Source organism: Artemia franciscana, chromosome 20, assembly GCF_032884065.1.
Source record: "Artemia franciscana chromosome 20, ASM3288406v1, whole genome shotgun sequence".
In the NCBI taxonomy this organism is placed as follows: domain Eukaryota; kingdom Metazoa; phylum Arthropoda; class Branchiopoda; order Anostraca; family Artemiidae; genus Artemia; species Artemia franciscana.
Window position 1 is genome coordinate 2651412 of NC_088882.1, and position 21301 is coordinate 2672712.

At 36.4% G+C, this 21301-nt stretch overlaps 1 long non-coding RNA gene across 16 annotated transcripts; it reads right to left on the reverse strand.

Annotated features, from left to right (window-relative positions):
• Positions 1–1675: 1675 nt before the first annotated feature.
• Positions 1676–21299, reverse strand: LOC136040285 (uncharacterized). 16 transcript variants are annotated; one of them, XR_010620670.1, is made up of 4 exons: positions 21258–21299; positions 16845–17029; positions 10447–10585; positions 1676–1927 (listed from the first exon to the last, which is right to left on the reverse strand). It is a non-coding gene; the product is annotated as an uncharacterized LOC136040285 (long non-coding RNA). The 16 variants fall into 16 exon arrangements; XR_010620662.1 differs by having other exon boundaries at positions 16845–17063; positions 21258–21297; XR_010620672.1 differs by having other exon boundaries at positions 16845–17020; positions 21258–21296.
• Between the last annotated feature and the right edge of the window lie 2 nt (positions 21300–21301).

The window sequence follows — 21301 nt, forward strand, 5'->3', positions numbered from 1 at the left end:
TTAACTAAAGACACAAAAGATAGGGTCATTTATCAGATTAAGACGAACACAAGACTTTAACAAAGGAGGGATTTAGACACTTATAAGAATTTTTGACAGTTTTATAACATTTGGCGCCGCTGAACATTAAAAAAGGGGAGGCATATTTGCCACCCTAAGGCTGGATACTCCAGCCTTAGATTTTACTGTTTTTTCTGTGAGGCCCCTCGTGAAGTCACAAAATCAATTATGTGATTATAATTCGTAACATGTTTATTAGCACGGGTCCCCAGTGGGGTTTTTGGAGCAGTGGGGTCAATGGGATATTATGAGCAGGCCTGGTGGGGTTATACCACTTGCCACCCCCAAAGACTGGCTCTGCTTAATACTTTGTTATGAAAACAAGAGATTCTCAGCAATTACACGTATGACTAAAATCTTAAGAATTTATTTTATCAAGCGCCTAAAATTTCACCAATGGCCTTGAGATATAAATGTCTACAAAATCGTCATTGAGGCATGCGGACTTATAAACAAAAAAGAAAATGAAAAACAATTTTTTCTTTCAACTGAAATCAAGGAGTTACATTAAAACTTAAAACAAACAGAAATTGTTGCGTTTACGAGGGGTCGCTCCACCTCAATCCCTCGCTATTTATGCTAAGGTTTTTGAATTTTTAAAAAGCTTATTGTTCTAGTGAAGCAGAACTTGAGTTTCAGGAGTAATTCTTAAGTAATTGGAGCACAAAGTCAGACTTCAGCGTAAAGAGCAAGGTATTGAGGAAGGGTACCCCCCTCTAAACATTCTCTATAAAAATTTCCACCATAATAATTAGCTCCCTATAAAAGGTCTCCAAGATAAATGGGAGCCATGATGCATCCTATCCCCCCCCCAAAAAAAAAAGAAATTCAGTAAATTCTCCAAACTTTGACAATTACTCATAAAATGTTCTACGTCTCTCTGATATTCCCAACAAAGGACGCAAGCAGACCAGCCTCCCGGGCCATTTTCATCATAAGAATCCAAGTGTGCCCTACGCTATGCAAATAAAATTTGCAAACACCTACAACCAGCACCTTAGGCGCTCCACGGTAAGTTCAGTATCATCTAAAACTCCTCTCAATACATTACTTTAATCTGGTTATAAAATCATAGGCTACTTTAATCTCCTGGTGGTAAAGAACCAAATCCAACATGCTAAAAACGTAATAGGATGAAGATAGGCTGAAACAGAAAATTTAAAGAAAGCAAGAACTTTAAGGGAGATAATCATGAAAGAAGTTCAATCTCAGTTAATACATTGGTGCATCTTAAATTCAGGAAGTCAGAAAGGCTAGAAATATCCTCAACAAATTGTTTTTAGGCTTAAATATTCTAAAGAAATTTGGCTCCTCGTTACAAGGAGCATCATTAAATTAAGCTTTTCAATACTTTAATTACAGCTGTCACCAGTCCTCCCTCGTTAACCAGGTATGGCTTGAATTTGTAGTTTTATCGTTGGACGGCTCTATAGGTTCCAATTTGATCTGTAGTTGGTCTTTATCCAACAATACCAAGATGTAAGCTGGTACGCGTAGTTTTTCCGAGAGAGAAGATTAGGCGGTGCTTTCGGTAGCAATGGCACACCGTATGTGATGGTCAGGCTTTATTTGTAGTTTTTCTATTGAACGGCTCTAGTTTAGAAGAAAAGACTCCCACAATTGAAGAGATTTAATTTTATTTATGATTGGAAATAAAAATGGTACTGATGCTGGGAGCTTGTGAAGCAAACATTAAGCCAAATCTTCCTTTAGTAATGGAGCATTCTGAATATACTGGAGCATTGTGAGTAGAGCATATGTAGGGGCATTGCGATTGAATTTGAATCCAAAGTGGTCTATACTGTTGTCCTGTGATTGTTTTTAAGCACCATCTATAACTCAAGTCACGGAATAACAGTTAATAGACCTGAAAGAGAACAGAAAAAAAATGAAAATAAATTTTGAAGCGAAGAGTTCAAAAAAGAATAACTAACGTCTAATAAAGAATAGACAAATAGAAAAAATAAATGATGAAGAGTAAAAGAATAACTAATACCTAAAATTAACCCGACTACCAAGGAGGTGGATGAAGCAGAGGAATTCAAAGGTAACAAATCTTGGGCCAAAACTGACCTTAGTGAACCTACTTCTACCCTTACGGTTTTGAACTGCTTTGCTTAATTACTTGCGTTTCAAGCTTGTTTAACTTAGCTTAGTTTTAGTTACAAAAAAATAACAAATTTGAGCACTTTATATATTTAGCAAACTTGTTGTCATAGTGCTGGATTTTCATTTAAATGAAACTACTATAATGTTTTCATCTATTTCTTTACTTTTAATTAATGTAAAAACTTTTTCCACAAGACATCTTTTCAAAAAAAGTAAAGAGCTACATTAAGCCAAAAATAAAGTTAATAATCTCCCAAGCGTAAAACTACCACAGATCACCATTCATAAATAAATGAAACTCAAAACAGAAATTAAGATGAAACAGTTCGTGGTAAGGAACTGTAATAAGCAGCGACCGCCTCAATAGTAACCGAAACTCTAAAAAATTGAATGTTAATACCAATAGTTACGTCAAAAGAATTATATTTTTGTGCTGATTTTAAATATATAAGTTTCATCAAGTTCAGTATTAGCTATCAAAAGTTACGAGCCTGAGAAAATTTGCCATAGTTTAGAAAATAGCAGGGAACATCCCTTAAAAGTCATTAAATGTTAACGAAAATCACACCATCAAATTCAGAGTATCAGAGAACCCCACTACAGGAGTTTTAAGCTCCTATCTACAAAAAGTATTTTTTTTGCCAGAAGACAGATCCGAATGTGTGTTTATTTGTTATTTTTTTCCAGGGGTGATTGTATCGACCCAGTGGCCCTACAATGTCGCAAGAGGACTAATTCTAACGGAAATTAAATTTATAGTGCCCTTTTTAAGTGACAAAAAATATTAGGTCTAAGTTACAAACTTAAAAGCTAACTTTAAACTTAAAAACAAACTTAAGTTGACCATTGTTTACATATAGTAAGGGTTATTAGGAAGTGTACAGTCGTTTTCAGGGGGATTTTTTCGTGTTGAGGGGGAAAGAGTTACTTCGGAGGATCTTTCCATGGAGGAGTTTGTCATGAGAGAAGAGAATTTCCATGAAGGGGCTGCAGGATTTTCTAGCATTAATTAAAAAAAAGTTGAGAAAAAAAGAATTAGGTGAAAGTAAGGAGCAGCATTAAAACCTAACAAGAACGGAAATTGTTATGTAAATAAGGGGGTTCATCTCCTCCATAATACCTTGCTCTTTATCCTAAAGTATTTTTAGTAATTTTAACTATTTATTGTACGGCCTTTGTGATTCAGGGGTCAGTATTAAAGAATTGGGACGAAATTAAAGCTTTAGTGAAAAGAGCGAAGTATTGACGAGGGGGCGAACCCCCTTATATACGTAATAAAAATATACAAATATAGAAGTTCGTTACACAAGTTAATTCGTAAGTTACGTATATTTATTACTTACAAAAACGTTCGTTAAAAAAAGTTCTAGTTGCTTTTTCAAGTAATCAAAAATTGGAGGGCAACTAGGCCTCCTCCTCCTCCAGCCTTTTTTATCAACACCGTCCGATCAAAACTGTGAAAAAACCATTTAGCCAAAAAATAAAATTAATATGCAAATTTCGCTTTAATTATTCATGTGCGGTGAGCCAAAATCAAAACTTGCTTTAATTAAAAAACTTTCCGGAATTAGATAAAAAAAAACTAGCTTTTGTTATTTTATATACGGAAATTATTCCGTATATGAACGAGGTTATCCCCTCCTCAACGCTTCGCTCTTTACGCTAAAGTTTTTTATTGATTTAAAAAGTAGAGTTGTAAGAAAGAGTCAAACTTTAGCGTAAAGAGTCAGGTGTTGAGAAGGGGACAACCCCTTTCATATACGGAATAATTTCTGATCGTTTTAATGTCGCTCCTTACTTGCAGTTACAAAGACCTGTTTTTTGTATTTAATAAATAGCTGAGTCAAACTCAAAACGAACAAAAATTACATGAATAAGGCTGATAATTCCCGTGCCTTCTCAAGACCAGAACACAATTTACGCTTAACTGAAAACAAAATATGCTTCAAATTAATATGTATACTTAATAATGTAAAGCAGTCTTGAGATGTGACTTTGTCGCCTTTTTGAAAATCTTCATGTTCATATACAATTTTGATTTATTTGAACATCCGGCAAAATATTAATTGAATATTAAGAACTTATGCAACAAAACTACTCTTCATAGAAAATGTTGGCTAAACAATCATATCTTACAATTTACAAGTATTGGTAAATTTACTTTAACAGCAAGAAATAGTTTTCAATTTACCTTCTAATAAGCATTTGGAATTATTCAGGAAGAATATGGGTGGGGATCGGCCTGGGAGAGGAAGATTTCCACGGGGTGGAATTGTACAGGGGAGGAATTTTCGGGGGGGGGGGAATACGCTGAAAGAATGAACATAAACTCTTAAAACAGCTTCTTCGACTTTTGGAAATCTCTGAAACCTTCTAGGTGTGACCGCAAAGCCAGCTTGGGCTTTATTATTTAAATAGGGTTACAGCTTGGTTATCCAAAGCTCTTTCGATCACCCATTTTATTCAGCATTTTTTGTGTTTATTTTGAAAATTGCAGATACATTACACTAACTTTAAAACTGCCTATTAAATAGCAATTAGGCTGCATAACCTCTGAATCTCATTGATATTCTAGGCCTGTGTTAATATTGTAGCAATCAAGTATGATACGGGTACAGTCCCCGAATTTTTGGCGATGTAATTTTTTAAAGATAGTGAATTCCCCATAGTTACGCAGAAAAAAAATTATTCATTAGACTGCAGGACAGATCAAAACTTAAACACAATGTCACTAGATGCTTAAGGCCGTGATTAAGTGAACTTGAAAACATCGAGCTTCAAAATTGAAGTTAGGTTAGTCTTCTGTCTTTTAATTCTCTAGAGACCGTCGAATGTCAAAACTTCAAATAGTACCAATTATCAAGTCTTGTGAGAGGTTTTGATAGACAGCTTCCTTTGGTGAGATGCTTCAGCCGAGGAATAGTAATATATTTGGCTGGGTCTTGCAAAGCTTGGTTACCGACAAAGGGAGAAGAGAAAATGAGCAAAAGAGCACTATCATTCTCAACTACAAAATGCCCATGTATATAAAACTGGGACGGCATGCACAGAGTGCATTTAAAAATTTATTGTTTTTTCCTCTTTTTTTTCCTAGGAATAGGCTAATTAAAATACCTCAGTTGATTAATTCGAAACCAAACACCAAACTTAGTTGAAAGCTTTCTTCGAGGATTCTCAGAAAACCAAAGTTTCTTACGAATTGAATTGAAAAAAAATAACTGAAAGTAAGGAGTGACGTTAAAACTTAAAACGAACAGAAATTACTTCGTATATGAAAGGGACTGCTTCCTCGTGAACGCCCTGCTCTTTACGCTAAAGTTTTTTACTGTTTTAAAAATAGAGTTAAGAGAAAGAGTCGGACTTTAGCGTGAAGAGCGGGGCGCTGATGAGGATGCAACCCCTTTCATTTTGAAGTAATTTCTGTTCGTTTTATGTTTTAATGTCACTCCTTACTTTAAGTCAAAAAACACTTGTTTTTATTTAATTTAATTTCTGAACGTTTTCGAATCAATGCATGTTTTGATTTATGCTCTCCGCAGATGAATAATTAAAACGAATTTGCGTATTTATTTTTTTTTTGGCTAAATGGTTTTCTCATAGTTTTGATCGAATGATCTTGAGGAAAAAAAAGAAGCGCGGATGGAGGTCTAGTTGCCCTCCGATTTTTTGGTTACTTAAAAAGGCAACTAGAAATTTTATTTTTTATGAATGTTTTTATTAGTAAAATTATTAGTAAAAATAAATTTTATTAGTTAAAGATATACGCAACTTAAAAATTAGCTTACGTAAAGAAACTTCTGTATTCTCATATTTTTATTACATATATGAGGGGGTTCACCCCCTCGTCAGTACCTCAATCTTCACGCTAAAGCTTAAATTCTGTCCCAGTTTCTTAAGAATGACCCCTGAATAACAAAAGCCGTAGAATAAATAGTTGAAATTTCTAAAAATACTTTCGTGTAAAGAGCGAGGTATTAGGAGGAAGAGAGCCCCTCATATGCGTAATAATTTCTGTTCCTTTTAACAGAAATTATTCTGGAATATTTACAGGAATTAATATTTACAGGAAAATAATAACAGGAATATTCTGTTCCTTTCAGTTGAAAAACTTTGTCATATTTATTTTTTCATTGTTTTTTTTAAATAATGCTAGAAAATCCTGCGCTCCCTTCATGGAAATTTTCTTCCCCCATGACAAATTCATCCATGAAAAATTCCCCCGACATATCCCCCTCTTCTCAACCCCTGCCCCCAACCTAATGAAAACGCCCCAGAAAACGTCTGTACACTTCCCAATAACCATTACAATATGTAAGCACTGGTCAGTGTTAGTAACTTGTAGCCCCTCCCACGGGGACTGTGGGGGAGTAGGTCATCCCAAAAGGCTTAGTTGTAAGGATTTTCAACTACGCTGAATAAAATGGTTATCTCAGAATTTTGATCCGGTGACTTTGGGAAAATAATTAGCGTGCGACGGGGGCCTAGGTGCCCTCCGATTTTTTTGGTCAATTAAAAAGGGCACTAGAACTTTTCATTTCCTTTAGAATGAACCCTCTCGCAATATTCTAGGACCACTGGGTCGATACGATCACCCCTGAAAAAAAAACAACAAAAGCAAACAAATAAACACGAATCCGTGATCTGCCTTCTGACAAAAAATACAAAATTCCACATTTTTAAACAGTTCGTGGTAACGAGCTGTAGTAAGGAGCGACCAGGCTGAATAGTAACCAAAACTCTAAAAAAATGGAATTTTGATACCAATAGTTATATCAAAAGAATGGCATTTTAATGCTGATTTTAAATATATAAGTTTCATCAAGATTAGTCAAAGATTTGCCTCATTTTAGAAAATAGGGGGAAACACCCCCTAAAAGTCATACGATCTTAACAAAAATCACACATCAGATTGAGCGTATCAGAGAACCTTGTTGTGGAAGTTTCAAGCCCCAATCTATAAAAACGTGGAATTTCGCATTTTTTGCCAGAAGACAAATCACGGATGCGTGTTAATTTGTTTTTTTTTCCCAGGGGTGATCGTATCGACTCAGTGGTCCCATAATGTCGCGAAAGGGCTCATTCTAACGGAAATAATAATTTCTAATACCCTGTTTAAAAAACCAAAAAATTGGAGGGCACCTAGACCCCCTCCCACGGTCATTTTCCCCCAAATTCACTGGATCAAAATTCTGAGATAGCCATTTTATTCACCACAGTCGAAAAACCCAATAACTATGTCTTTGGGGACGACTTATTCCCCTGCAGTCCCCGTGGGAGGGGCTGCAAGTTACAATCTTTGACCTGTGTGTACATACAGTAATGGTTACTAAGAAGTGTACAGACGTTTTCAGGGGGATTTTTTGGTTTGGGGGGGGGGGGATATTTGAGGGAGAGGTTTACCGGGGAGGATTTTTCCATGGACGAACTTCTCATGGGGGAAGAGACTTTCAATGGAGGGGGCGCAGGATTTTCTAGCATTGTTTAAAAAAACAATGAAAAAATAAACATGAAAAGTTTTTTTTTTCTACTGAAAGTAAGAAGCAGCATTAAAACTTAAAACGAACAAAAATTATTACGCATCTGAGGGGTCTACCTCCTCGTAATACCTCGCTCTTTACACTAAAGCATTTTTAGTAATTTCAACTATTTATTCTACGGCCTTTGTGATTCAGGGGTCATTCTTAAGGAATTGGGACAAAATTTAAGCTTTAATATCAAGAGCGAGGTATCGACGATGGGTGAGCCCCCTCATATACGCAATAAAAACATACGAATATTGAAGTTCGCTACGTAATTTAATTCGTAAGTTACGTATATTTTTTACTTATGAAAACGTTCGTAAAAAGTTAAAAGTTATAGTTGCCTTTTTAAGTAATCAAAAAATAGGAGGGCAACTAGGTCTCCTCCCTCGCTCCTTTTTTCTCAAAATCTTCCGATTAAAACTGTGAAAAAGCCATTTAGCCCAAAAAAATTAATATGCAAATTTCGTTTTAATTATTTATGTGTGGAGAGCCAAGATCAAACCATGCATTAATTCAAAGACTTCCAGAAATAAAACAAAAAAAAAACGAGTTTTTTAAAATGAAAGTAAGGAGCGACATTAAAACTTAAAACGAACAGAAATTACTCCGTATATGAATGGGGCTTTTCCTCCTCAACGCCCCGCTCTTTACGCTAAAGTTTGACTCTTTCTCTTAACTCTACATTTTAAAACAGTAAAAAAACTTAGCGTAAAGAGCGGAGCGTTGAGGAGAAAAAGCCCCTTTCATATACGGAGTAATTTCTGATCGTTTTAAGTTTTAATGTCGCTCCTTACTTTCACTTAAAAAAACTTTTTTTGTTTAATTGTAGATAGGAGCTTGAAACTACAGTAGGATTCTCTGATACGCTGAATCTGGTGGTGTAAATTTCGTTAAGGTTCTATGATTTTTACGGGTTGTTTCCTCCTCACCTGTGCTTCCAAACTTAAGTCTCTAGCCGGCAATCTTCAATTCATCGCAATCCAAGTTTCTACCACCAGTCACGACCCGGTAGGGCAACGGGGAGGAAGCTACGGGGTTCTGCTCCGCCTCAAGGCTTGTCGCTTGACCTAAATCTCTTGACTTGTCTAGTTCTTCACCGTACCGCATTATTAGGTATTTTGGATATTTACATCTACCAAGCTCCAAATACTTTTTACAAAGGCGCTGTCTATGTGTGGTAACACTTTTAAGATGTATACCTCGCTTTGATTTAATTTTCCCCATGATTTTGGCTTTGTGTGCACAACTTTACTGAAGGCTCCTGACTATTTCTCATTTCTAGGTTTCTTCATTGCATTGAAATAACTTATGAAAATTTCACACTCTATTAACAAGCAACTGATTATACCAGCTTGTCATTTTGGTCTCTGTGGGGTATTATCGGTGATCTGAAAAGATTCTTTCTGGCAACCGACTTGTAAAAATTTCAGGTAGCTGAAAATATTCTAGGGGACTGTTAGAAAACAGGAAAATAAATCGAAAAATGGTTCCGGTCATCTTACAGGTTATTGTCTCCTGCTCATGATAGTACCAATTTTGTTCTAAAAGCAATATCCTTTATCGAGTACACTTGTGAAAAAGACCTAGACATTTTCTAAGATTTCTAAGCAATTAGAGGAAATAGAGCAAAATCCTTTCAAACATTTTGTAGCATCTTCAAGAAGCTATGGCCTGATATTAAAAGCGGCATCTTCCGCCAATGAATACTTGAGTACTTTTTAAATATAAATTTTCAATTTAACAGGGGATTTTCGAGTTCCATCAGTTCACTTAATCGCGGCCTTAATATGAACTGAACTCGAAAGAGCACAATGAAAATAAGGTAAAGTCACCTCTTTTCAAGGACCAGCGCTGATTAATAAGAAGAAACCTTTGTCAATCAGCGTTTGTAACTCCAATTGACTATAGAAAGAAAGTAAAATAAGCAAAAAAGGATTAAGTCCTCCCATCCCTCTGTTTACTCCCCCCAGACCCATGTACCCCCAGCTGAAATTTAGTTTTTTTTTTTGAAAAATCTTGTCAAAACTAAAATAAGCCTGCATGATCGAAGCATCAACAGAAACGGGTCAGTTTTCTTTAGAATATATTTACCTATATATTACTATGAAGTATCTTTGTAGTAATTTTATAGTACTGCATAGTACCTTTATGGTACCAAATGGCTTTTTTTTAGTTTTTAGAGCCATTTTAACTTGATTTGGGACAAATTGGCTCCAACCCCCACCTATAGATTATATTTGGAGGTCTACTGAAGATTATAACTAAAATTTGCAGTTTGATCAAGCATTGTAAAGATAATCAGAAATCTAGTTATATTTTTTTTAGCTGCATCCGAAACATCTTAGTCGAGCAAGTGAAGCTAGATCCTTTTGATGACTTGCTGGGGGACTAGCAAATTTTTATACGGACTTTTTCTTATAATTTTTTTCCGTAGTTTTTTCTAAAAATTGAGGTAGAGAAGAGAGAGAGAGAGAGAGAGAGAGAGAGAGAGAGAGAGAGAGAGAGAGAGAGAGAGAGAGAGAGAGAGAGAGAGAGAGAGAGAGAGAGAGAGAGGGAGAGAGAGAGAGGAGAGAGAGAGAGGGAGAGAGAGAGAGAGGGAGAGAGAGAGAGAGAGAGAGAGAGAGAGAGAGAGAGAGAGAGAGAGAGAGAGAGAGAGGAGAGAGAGAGAGAGAGAGAGAGAGAGAGAGAGAGAGAGAGACAGAGAGAGAGAGAGAGAGCGAGAGAGAGAGAGAGAGAGACCTTTAAGAAATTTTACCTTTAAAGAAATTTGCTTGTCACTTTTCTCTGCTGTGAACTTAATTCTTGCATGGCAGGTGAATGACCAGCGTCTTCTCTGGACACGTTTCGAATAATGATTCCATCCGGTTGGGGGAGATAATGGCTTTGAAATATTTCTGCAAAAGAGAATAATTTCTTAAATCTATATCGATCGAACCGAAGGTATCTAGGTATTTAGCCGAAGTGGTTAACTCAATGATAATTTTTTTTCTTGCTTGACTTTATCCCTATTGTTCAATAGAGCTTATACACAGTAAAAAAATATATAATGTAACATATATAACATTACATGTATACATTATATATATATATATATTTTTTTTTTTTTTTTTTTTTTTTTTTTTTTTTTTTTTTTTTTTTTTTTTTTTATAAGGTGTTGGCTTGTGAGATGTTTCAGACAGGCTAAATTGGCTACTTAGGTCTACTTTTGTAGTACCAGCAGAATTTCTAATTCTGCACATACACTTCAAGTAAGAAAAATACTTATCTCTATAGTCAGAATTGCATCCTGAATCCAAAGTTATTGTGCATTTGCATCAGAAAGGAAATTAATATTCACCATATACAGACCTAGCCTATACCAATTCAGGGTATATATTTGCACGTTAGTGAGTATATGTGTATGTATGTGTATATGTATGTATGTGTATATGTATGTGTGTATGTATATGTATGTATATGTATATGTATATATGTATATATGTAAGCCCTATAGATAGGTAGAGTAGCTCCATAGGAGGCTTAGGCCAAGTAGGACCTTGTCCCAGTGGGGCCCATAATAGAAACTGGGAAACCCTCCCCTGGGGGTCATAATTTCAGGTGGAGGAGGAAGAAGGCCCCTCAAATGTACACTCAGCAGGGCCAACTGCCGTGTTCACGCGTCAGATGAGTTACAAACCTTCTCCCAGTAATGGGTTAAATTGCATGGTGAAGCAGAACACCATCGTGGGAGGATCCTCTATAGGAGGACAACTGCGGCAGGGCGTAAGATCCAGATTTATGGACAACGGCCTCTGTAAAGGGCTGCCTCGACCCTTTCGGGGTACCTGCAAGACTGGGAAACTTGCGGTCAATTTTTCCCACTTGAGGAGTGGCGCCCCTCGAGGAAATTATAGCCTAGTAAACAACACAGCACTCGTACGGGATTCTGATTATTGGATAATTTTCTGGGCTTGGTTTGTTTTGATGGGCGTTTTCGGGCTGAAAAACCTCTTCCTAGCTAATTTATCTACTATGGGCTGCCTCCCCGTAGTAGCATAATATTTGTAGGCATGAATATATAATGAGTCGGAGGTAATAGGCTTGGGACTGTCTGTGCAGGATTTCGACTCTTGTTGATAGAAGAGCATCGCCAAGTGCTGAAAACCATGTTGTGACCAAGATGGGCCCAGGATTGCACAAAGCCTCCAACTTACTGGAGGTCCCAGGGACTTCTTGCTGTCCGGTTCTAAGCCGGCTTAAGCGCTTCGGTGTAGACTTGAGAAGATATGTTGGTCCCCATCCTGCACTGGTATCCGGGATCACTGCTTTTCTTGAGGCCAAAATAATTTCAAAGATTTAAAGAACATGAAAATTGGAACTTGGAATGTTACGACGTTAAAAAATGACTATCGCATCGACATTTTGACTGACGAATTCAGACGGTTTGAACTGGATTTATTAGGAGTTTCAGAAACTCATATCCCAGGGGTAGGAAGCATGAAATTAGGTGACATAGAATTTGTTTACTCAGGAAGGAAGGATGGGGTACATAGACAGGGAGTAGGGCTCATGATGAATAAGGAAGCTGCTAAGTCTTGTTTAGGCTGGGAAGGTATTAATAATAGAATACTAATTGCTCATTTTATGACTAAAAAGTTTAGGGTATCAGTTATAGTAGTATATGCCCCCATTGAACCAACTGATGGAGATACTAGTGACTCAGATGAATTTTACTTACAGTTACAGGAGCAAATAGACAGGGTACCAGGTAGAAATATGGTGTTTTTGCTAGGAGATTTTAATGCCCAGGTTGGTAGAAATAGGGATAGATGGTATCCTAGCCTAGGTAATTTTGGTGTAGGAAAAGAAAACAGTAATGGCTATAGGCTTTTGCAATTTTGTAGGTATAACAACCTAGTTATAACCAATACGGTGTTTGGTCACAAAATGGCCCATAAGTTGACATGGTATTCACGTGATGGTAAGACAGCAAACCTTATTGATTATGTTATTGTAAACAGAAGACTAGCAGGATCAATACAAGATACTAGGGTGTATAGGAGTGCCGTTATTGATGTTAAAAGTAAAGATCACCATCTAGTAGTGTCTAAGGTTAATTTAAAGCTGAAATTTCGGAAGAGTAACTCCCTCCCGGAAAGTTATGATGTTGGTAGACTTCAGGATGAAAATTTGAGAAAAAAATTCCAGGAACAGTTGAGTACTAAACTTGAGGGTTTAAAATTTGACAATGTGGAAGATGGATGGAATAATTTCAGAAAAACAATTTGTGAAGTTGCTGATGGTGTCCTAGGGAAGAGTGCTAAGACAGCAACTAGGAATATTAGTGAAAAAGCTTTAGGTTTAATAGAGAGTAGAAGGGGTTTGTATAAGAATTATCTGAGCGATAGGTCGTATGAAAACAAAAGGAATGTAAAGAAAGTAGAGAAAGCATTAAAATATGAACTAAGGAGATGTGAAATGGAGGCGATGGATAAAATTGCTGAGGATCTGGAAGATGCGGCTAGACGGCATAATAGTAAAATATTATACTGGCATGTTAATAAATTGAAAGGGAGTAGCCGATCCAGACTAGTCCCAGTTAAAGATAGAAATGGGGTCACAATTAGTGATAAGGAAAAAGTTAAAGAAAGATGGGTGGAACATTTTGAAAATGTGCTAAACCGAGATACAGTTGCAGGAAAAGATATAGATGAAAATGAAAAAGTTTGTGATACCTTGGATGTGAAGGAAGATTTGTTTAGTGAGGAAGAATTAGCGACAGTACTAGAAGGATTAAAAAATAATAAGGCCCCAGGTGCTGATAGTATGATTAATGAGTTCCTTAAATATGGTGGCTCTGAGGTTAGGAATAAGCTACTGAAGATTATGAACATGATTTTTGAAAAAGGGGAAGTACCCAATGATTTTAGGAAAACCTTAATTAAACCACTGTATAAGAAAGGTGACAAGAGTGAATGTCGGAATTATCGAGGCATTAGTCTGGTCTCTGTAGGTAGCAAATTACTGAGTAATATGATACTTTTTAGACTGAGACATGCGGTAGACAAAGTTTTAAGGGAAGAACAATGCGGTTTTAGAAAAGGTAGAGGATGTGTCGACCATGTTTTCACTCTTAGGTTAATAATTGAGAAGTCCCTTCGTTGTCAAACACCTTTGGTCCTTAGTTTTATCGATTATGAGCAAGCTTTCGATTCTGTTGATAGAACAGCGTTAACAAAGGTCTTATCGTTATATGGTATACCAGAAAAATACATTAAAGTGATTTGCGCTATGTACGAGAATAATACTGCTGCGGTTAAGGTAGGAAATGAGGTTAGCAACTGGTTTTGTATTAAATCAGGAGTTAAGCAGGGTTGTGTTCTATCCCCCTTTATATGGATCATTTTGATGGACTTCGTCTTAAGGAGCACAGGAAAGGCAATTGGAGACCATGGAATCAAATGGGGAGGAAGAACGCTCCTGGACTTAGATTATGCTGATGATTTAAGCATATTAGATGAAAGTGTGAGCAAAATGAATGAATTTTTAGAGGTTTTACGAGTTCAGGGTGCTAAAATAGGCTTGAAAATTAATGTTAAGAAGACTAAGTCACTAAGGTTAGGAATAAGTGAAGATGAACAGGTGACCTTAGGTAACGAAAAGATTGATCAGGTTGGGAGCTTCAGTTACCTTGGTAGTATTATTAGTAAAGATGGTGGGAGCAGTGAAGATGTTAAAAGTAGAATAGCTAAAGCTCAGGGTGTTTTTTCACAGTTAAAAAAAGTTTGGAAGAATAGAAAGATAAGCCTACAAACCAAGATTAGAATATTGGAAGCTACAGTGATGACAGTGGTGAAATATGGCTCTGAAGCATGGACACTCCGAAAAGCAGATGAAAATTTACTAGATGTTTTCCAGAGAAATTGCCTACGGATTGTTCTGGGTACCCGGCTGACTGACCGTATTTCAAACAGTAGGTTGTACGAAAAGTGTGGTTCAATCCCGCTTTCTGGGGCTATAATGAAAGAAAGGTTGAGATGGCTAGGCCACGTTCTACGGATGAAGGATGACAGATTACCGAAGATTGTCCTTTTTGGCCAACCGTCTGGGGTTACACGGAAAGCAGGTCGTCCTTGTCTGGGTTGGGAGGATGTCATAAATAAGGATTTAAAGGAAATGGGAACTTCCTGGGAGGGTGTAAAGAGGGAGGCTTTAAATAGATTAGGTTGGAGGAGGAGCGTGCGTAGCTGTGTTGGCCTCAGGCGGCTTGGTGCTGCAGTGAGTTATTAGTAGTAGTAGTAGTAGTAGTATATATATATATATATATATATATATATTATAAAATATATTACACACACAAGGAAGTAGATGAGACGAATGGAGTCTCATGCCAAATATCGGCCAGAAGGAAAACCACTTTGAGGAAAGTTTTTTTCAACTGTAACCTAAAAATTTTGGTTTCAAAATCTTTTAATCCTGTCCCAAAATAAATCGTCCGATACCTCCGATAAAAGTTGAAGATGTATACTTTCAATTTTTCTCAAACAACTTAGTTTTAAAATTTTAATTTTCATTATTGTGTTGCAAGAGCAACACTTTGGCTTTGTCCCGTTTTTTGTTTGTTTTGTTTTTTCCTATGCCGCCGATCTCAGCTTATTCCTGGAAACTGGTCAGGGTCTAACCTGTGTGGTTTTTACGGAAAGTGTGGACCTCAGGTCGGATTGATGAATATGACATTACATTTTAGAAAGTTCCGCAGAACTCTTGCCTGGGGCCAAAAAGGATGGTTTTTGCTGGTTCACGAGTCAGAGCCTATGGTGTGTGAATTGAAGTGGAGTTATATTGCCTATCTGAAGTTGTGCACCCAAGCTTTCGTTTCATCAAACCATGTTTCTGCTTTCTAGTGGAAAGCTCCGTTCTAGCAGGCAAGCAGGCAGGCACTACTTTGAAATTGAAGATGGACTAAAATCTATAAGTGTTAAATATATGCAGCAGTTACCCGGCCCCACGGCCAATATATCTTTTTTGAGTGATAAATAGAAAAATTTATAGAAGCGAAAATGCGGCATTTTCCCACGGGTCCGAAAGTGCTGCCATCTATTATTTCTAGTAAACAGTATCAAGACCCTTGGAGTTACTTTTTCCAATGACTTCAGCTTTGCCACACATATTGAAAACGTGGTTAGAAGTGCAAGCGCTAGTCTACAGAATTTAAACGGTATGCGTAGGTTCAGTGCAAACACAGAGAGTATTAAGTATGCATACATAGCGTATGTCCGCCCCATTCTGGAATATGCGTGTCCTGTTTGGGTGCCCTCATCACTGAGAACAGTGTATCTTTGTCAGGAGCTTGAATCGGTTCAGAAGCGAGCGGTATCGATCATCTTGGGCCCCCGTGACATCCCCTACGAAAAGGCTCTGGAAGTGCTAGGACTACCGTCACTCCAAAACCGGTATGAAACTCTGATAATGAGTTTCAGAAAGTACTTGCTTTCTAAATCTTAGCACTGTGACATTCTGCCTGATCAACCTCTACCATCAAGAACGAGAAAGCAAGATAAGTTAGTTTCAGTTAAAGCAAGAACAAACCGATATGGTAATTCTTTCGTCCTGGTTTTCGTCAAAATGTATAAAAAGAGTTAATATTTATAGTTTTATTTATATTTACAAGTGTAGCTTGATTTTGTATATTTTGTAAAGGAAACACAAATCAGCGACAGCTGTCAAGTTTTTGCTATGAAACCTGTCTACTACTACTACTACCCATTTCTGTTCGTGATTTCAGCTTAGCTTATCATTCGGTTTTCCGGACTTGGGATTGCGGTAGAGAAATAGTATCAGATGTGCCTAATAAACTTTAAAAGTTCTCTCATTGCTCAAGAAATTTGAGCTTATCCTTTGCTCCTTTCTAAGTGATGACCTTAGAAAGTTGGCCAATGGCAAAAAAAAGCAACTTTTGAAAAAATACAGATAGAATTTTTTTTTTGTTGACGGCAATCGATAGCTCTTGATGAGCTGATCAAAGTATATGACATCCATTTTCTGGTACAAAAATTCCTTCATGAGGTATACCAGTTTGAAAGTTTCAAGGGGTTGACAACTTCAGTAGTAAGGTACACACTGAAACGAAATCTAGGCCAATACAAATTGTGAAACATATAAGGTAATAATCACCTTCGGCAATGAGGGGTTAGTAACTTTTGCTAGTTGGTGTATCTATTATTTGTTTCCAGTGTATTTGATGGTCAAACCAATTTGGTTCCAGTGGTAAGACGCTGCTCTATAGTCTTGCCTCAGCTCAGCAAGTTCAAGCTCATCATGTGGAATTGCAACCACTCAAATTTAAGGCTCTGGAAACACTATACGTGATATAAACAACAGGTGTAATGTTACCTACAGGATAAAAGTCAGACAGGGCAAAATAAAATGTATCATTAGATCATTCATTTAATGCTCTTTCTAACCTAACCTAACCCATTCCTGAAAGTTTCATTCACCAACCCCAGCTAATTTCCTAGAGAAACAAAACCCATCATCCATAATTTTAGTAATCAGTTTTCTAAGTTGTAGAAATAGGGAATAGCAGAAATACCATTTAATTTGGGATAGTTAATATTACTCACTAATGAATAGGGCGAAACTACTACTTGATGCCTTTTTTGCTCTTTCCATATATTATAATAATCTTACTTGGACATTCAATTTTAGGCTCTTTATGCACCTTCAAAGATGATAACCCTTTTCTCTTATTTAAGATACTGTTTTTGTACAGCTGTTGGCATCACTCTTGTCTAAACTAGTTTACCCATAAATTGAACTGACTGTGACTAAGTTGAGAACCAGAATGCACACAAAAAATATACAATTTGGACTATATATTTCCACAGAAGGGAGGTAGATAAAGCACTATGGAGCGAATATATTCTCTGAGCCCAACCTGACTCTTATACATAATAATGGTAGATGGTAATAAGCCTAACTTAGCTATGGATGTCAGGCGATTGATTTTCTTCAAATGACAATTTTGACAGGACCTGTGCCTGTCATCATCAGGTTCAAATTCAAATCTCTTGCCTAAGAGATTTGAGATCTTGCCTAATGCTGCAAGACATTTAAATTCAAGCCTGATGATGCCAGGCACATGTCCTGACAAAGTTATAATTTGAAGAAAATCCATCACCTGACATCCATAGCTAAGGTAAGCTTATTACCATCTATCATTATTGTGGAGCTGCAGTTGAAAATGTATTACCTATAATTACTAAAATGAAGTAAGAACTGCTGTTTTTGATCCTTTTTATAGCTTAAAAAAAAATAAAAAGGTATCAAACAGTTTGTGGTTACAAATTGTAATTAAGGAGCAACCAGGCTCAATAGTAACCAAAACTCTAAAAAACAGAATTTTTTATACCAATAGATATATCAAAAGAATCGGCTTATTATGTTCATTTTAAATATATAAGTTTTCTTAAGTTTATTCTTACAAATTTGCCTGATTTTCGAAAAAAGAGGGAACACACCCTATAGGGTATCAGAAAACCCTAGTGTAGTGGTTTCAAGTTCCTATCCACAAAAATATGGAATTTTGCATTTTTGCCAGAAGAAAGATCACAGATACATGTTTATTTTTTTCCGGGGGTGATTGTATCACCCCAGTTGTCCTTGAATACCATGAGAGGTTTATTTGACTGGAAATTAAAAGTTGAAGTCCACATTTTAAGTGACCAAAAAGACTGGAGGGCAACCTGGCTCTTTCCTCTGCCCCCTTTTCCCACAAAGTCACCCTATCAAAACTTTGAGATAACCATTTTGCTCATCATAACTGAAACATCCAATAAATATGCCTCTGGATACACCATGATCTCTCCCCCAACCCCAGAATAAAGGTCTTTAAGTCATAAAATTTGCCAATTTTTCACACTTAGTGTTTGTTATTGTGAAGTCTGTATACATTTTTGGGTGAGGGTTGAATTTTTTGCAGTGGTTTTTTACATGGGGGAATTTTCTATGGGGAGGAAAGTTTCCAGGGGGTGAGCTTGTCAGGGGAAATTATACACTTTGGGAATTTACCAGATTTCCTATACAAATTTTTTTTTAAATGTCTTGCATTCTCTTTTCCATCTCTATTTTATGCATGGAGTTGTTAAGGGTAATTGTCTGGGGTAAATTTTCACTGGGATTGAATTGTCTCGAGGATGTCTGTGGGGAGGGGGATTTCTTTATGGAGATGGGACCATATTTCCTGGCATTGCTCAACAACACAAGGGTTGTTTAATTAGAACTATAGAAAGATTAGTTAAAAGTACTAAAAAACTTTAGTGTAAAGACCAAGGTGTTGAGGAGGGGTAATCCCTTCATGCATGTAATAATTTCTGTTTCTTTTAAGTTTTAATGTTGCTCCTTACTTTCAGTAGAAAAAACTTGTTTTTTATTTATTTAATCATCTTAAAGGATCTGTTATTTATTTATTAATACCAAATACGGTAAGCTTTCAAGCTTGTCGCAATAAATATAATAAATAGAAGTTATGACAACATAATACACAACATAATACATAATACAACTGACAACATGCACACATATAAATCAATGAAAATAATGACTACAACAAACACTGACAAATAATACTATAAATTATTTAAAAATGATTTACTTTGAAAATTGGTTTCTGCTAGTCTTGTTTTGAATTTATTTATGTTGTCTGTTAGAAATGTTTTAGGTGGAAGGTCATTCCATGGCTTCCACACCTTGCTGTAAAATGAATGTTGGCCTATTTTCCTTTTTGAAAGTGAGGGGTACAATTTATGTGCTTAAAATTGAATTTCAAAGTAAAGCAATCATTATATTTATAATTGCTACTACTACTATAAACTCACCACAGCACCAAGCCCCCTGAGGCCAAAACAGCTATACACACTCCTCCTTTATCCCAATCTGTTCAAAGCTTCCCTCTTTACACCCTCCCACGAAGTTCCCATTTCCTTTATGACATCCTCCCACCCCAACAGCTGATGATCTGCTTTCTGTTTAACCCTAGACAGCTGGCTGAAAAGGAGAATATTTAGCCATGTCATTCTAAATCTACAAAATTTACCCTGGCCATCTTGACCTTTCTCTCATTAAAGCCCTAAAAAGCAGGATAGAACCACAATTTTTGTACAGCCTACTGTTTAAAATGGGCCTATGATCAGTCAGCTAAGTACCCAGAACAATCTGTAAGCAGTTTCTCAGGAAACATTCTGGAGCATAAAAAATACATTGAGTGCTATGCTCACCTTATTTGAAGAACAGTAATATAAACAGCCCCCACATTTTGCCAAATACTGCTGCATGGCATAATTTAGGCTCTGAAGCTTGTTCAAAGCTTCATTCTCATTTGCCTAACCATTTTCCAAGCTACACAAAAAAGGTAAAATTCTATTTTAGCTGTTTTTTGCCATCTTGGAAAGGGTAGGAAAATGAAACTTTCAGGGATGAGTCTAAAATATGTCCTGGGAAGGTATTTTGAAGTAATTATCCCTACTCCCTCTTCCTCTAGAGGGCAGTAGCATTTGATGACCTTTAACCATTTTTGTTTCACAAAACTGAAACCTTGAAAACTAGATTTTCTGCTTCAATGAAGTAGGACTACAACAAAACTGTTTTCAGCTTAACAGCTTTGCTCCATCCCAATTTATTAGGCTTCAAAAATATGTGAGTACATTTCCTAAATTTAGAAAAAAAATCTATTGTATGGCTTTATATTCTCCTAAAAATCACAGAAATTGCATTTTCAGAATTAAAACCAGAGACAAAGAAACTAATAACTGAAGATTAAGGAAAAATGTTATTTTTTCAAAATTTCAATAGGTATAGACATGTCAAGTAGGCAAATTTCTATGACCTAGAAATCAGAAGATGGTTAACACATAAACATGAAGCATTGCCATAGTAGGATTTTGGCTCTAGATCATTACTGAGTTTAATTTGCCTAATTTAACCCCTTTCCAAGATAGTGAAAAGTAGCTAATCAAGAATTCTACCAAAAAAACGCCTCACCTTGCATTGTATGAGCTACTGGGAAGTTGCAGTCCTAGTCTGTAACCTACTTAAATGATTGTACAAGCTAACATGTGCCTTTAAGGCCAATAAAACCATCTACTCTTCAACTTAGAGTAGCTGTGTAGAGCAACATTTGTCAATGAGATATTTGGACATATAAAAATAGCGATTTAGTTATTCTTGCCTAGCACTCACTGATGCATTCTGGCTTAAGCCTATTTAGAATCTGGGAGGTATTAGTGTAAACTTTGGTTATGTTTTGATGAACAACATATTATTACATTGCTGAAGTGCATTTTCAACCTTAATTACAGCTATTTCTACCATGGATAAACCATTTCAGTTTTAAGTTATCTATATCCCTATGACATCTTCATTATTTGAATTTATTTGCTTCAGCAAAGCTCTTCCGTTTTCCTGAAGAATCAATACACATGTATTTTGAACTTTTCCAGAATGTCTGAGTGGACTACATTTCTCTTTAAAATAGCCAATACCAAAAACAGCTGAGAAAGCTTTATAATAATATTTTCTTAGGGTGCACACATGCTGAGCAGGGGCAATGTATCAAAAAAGAGAACGGAAGATAT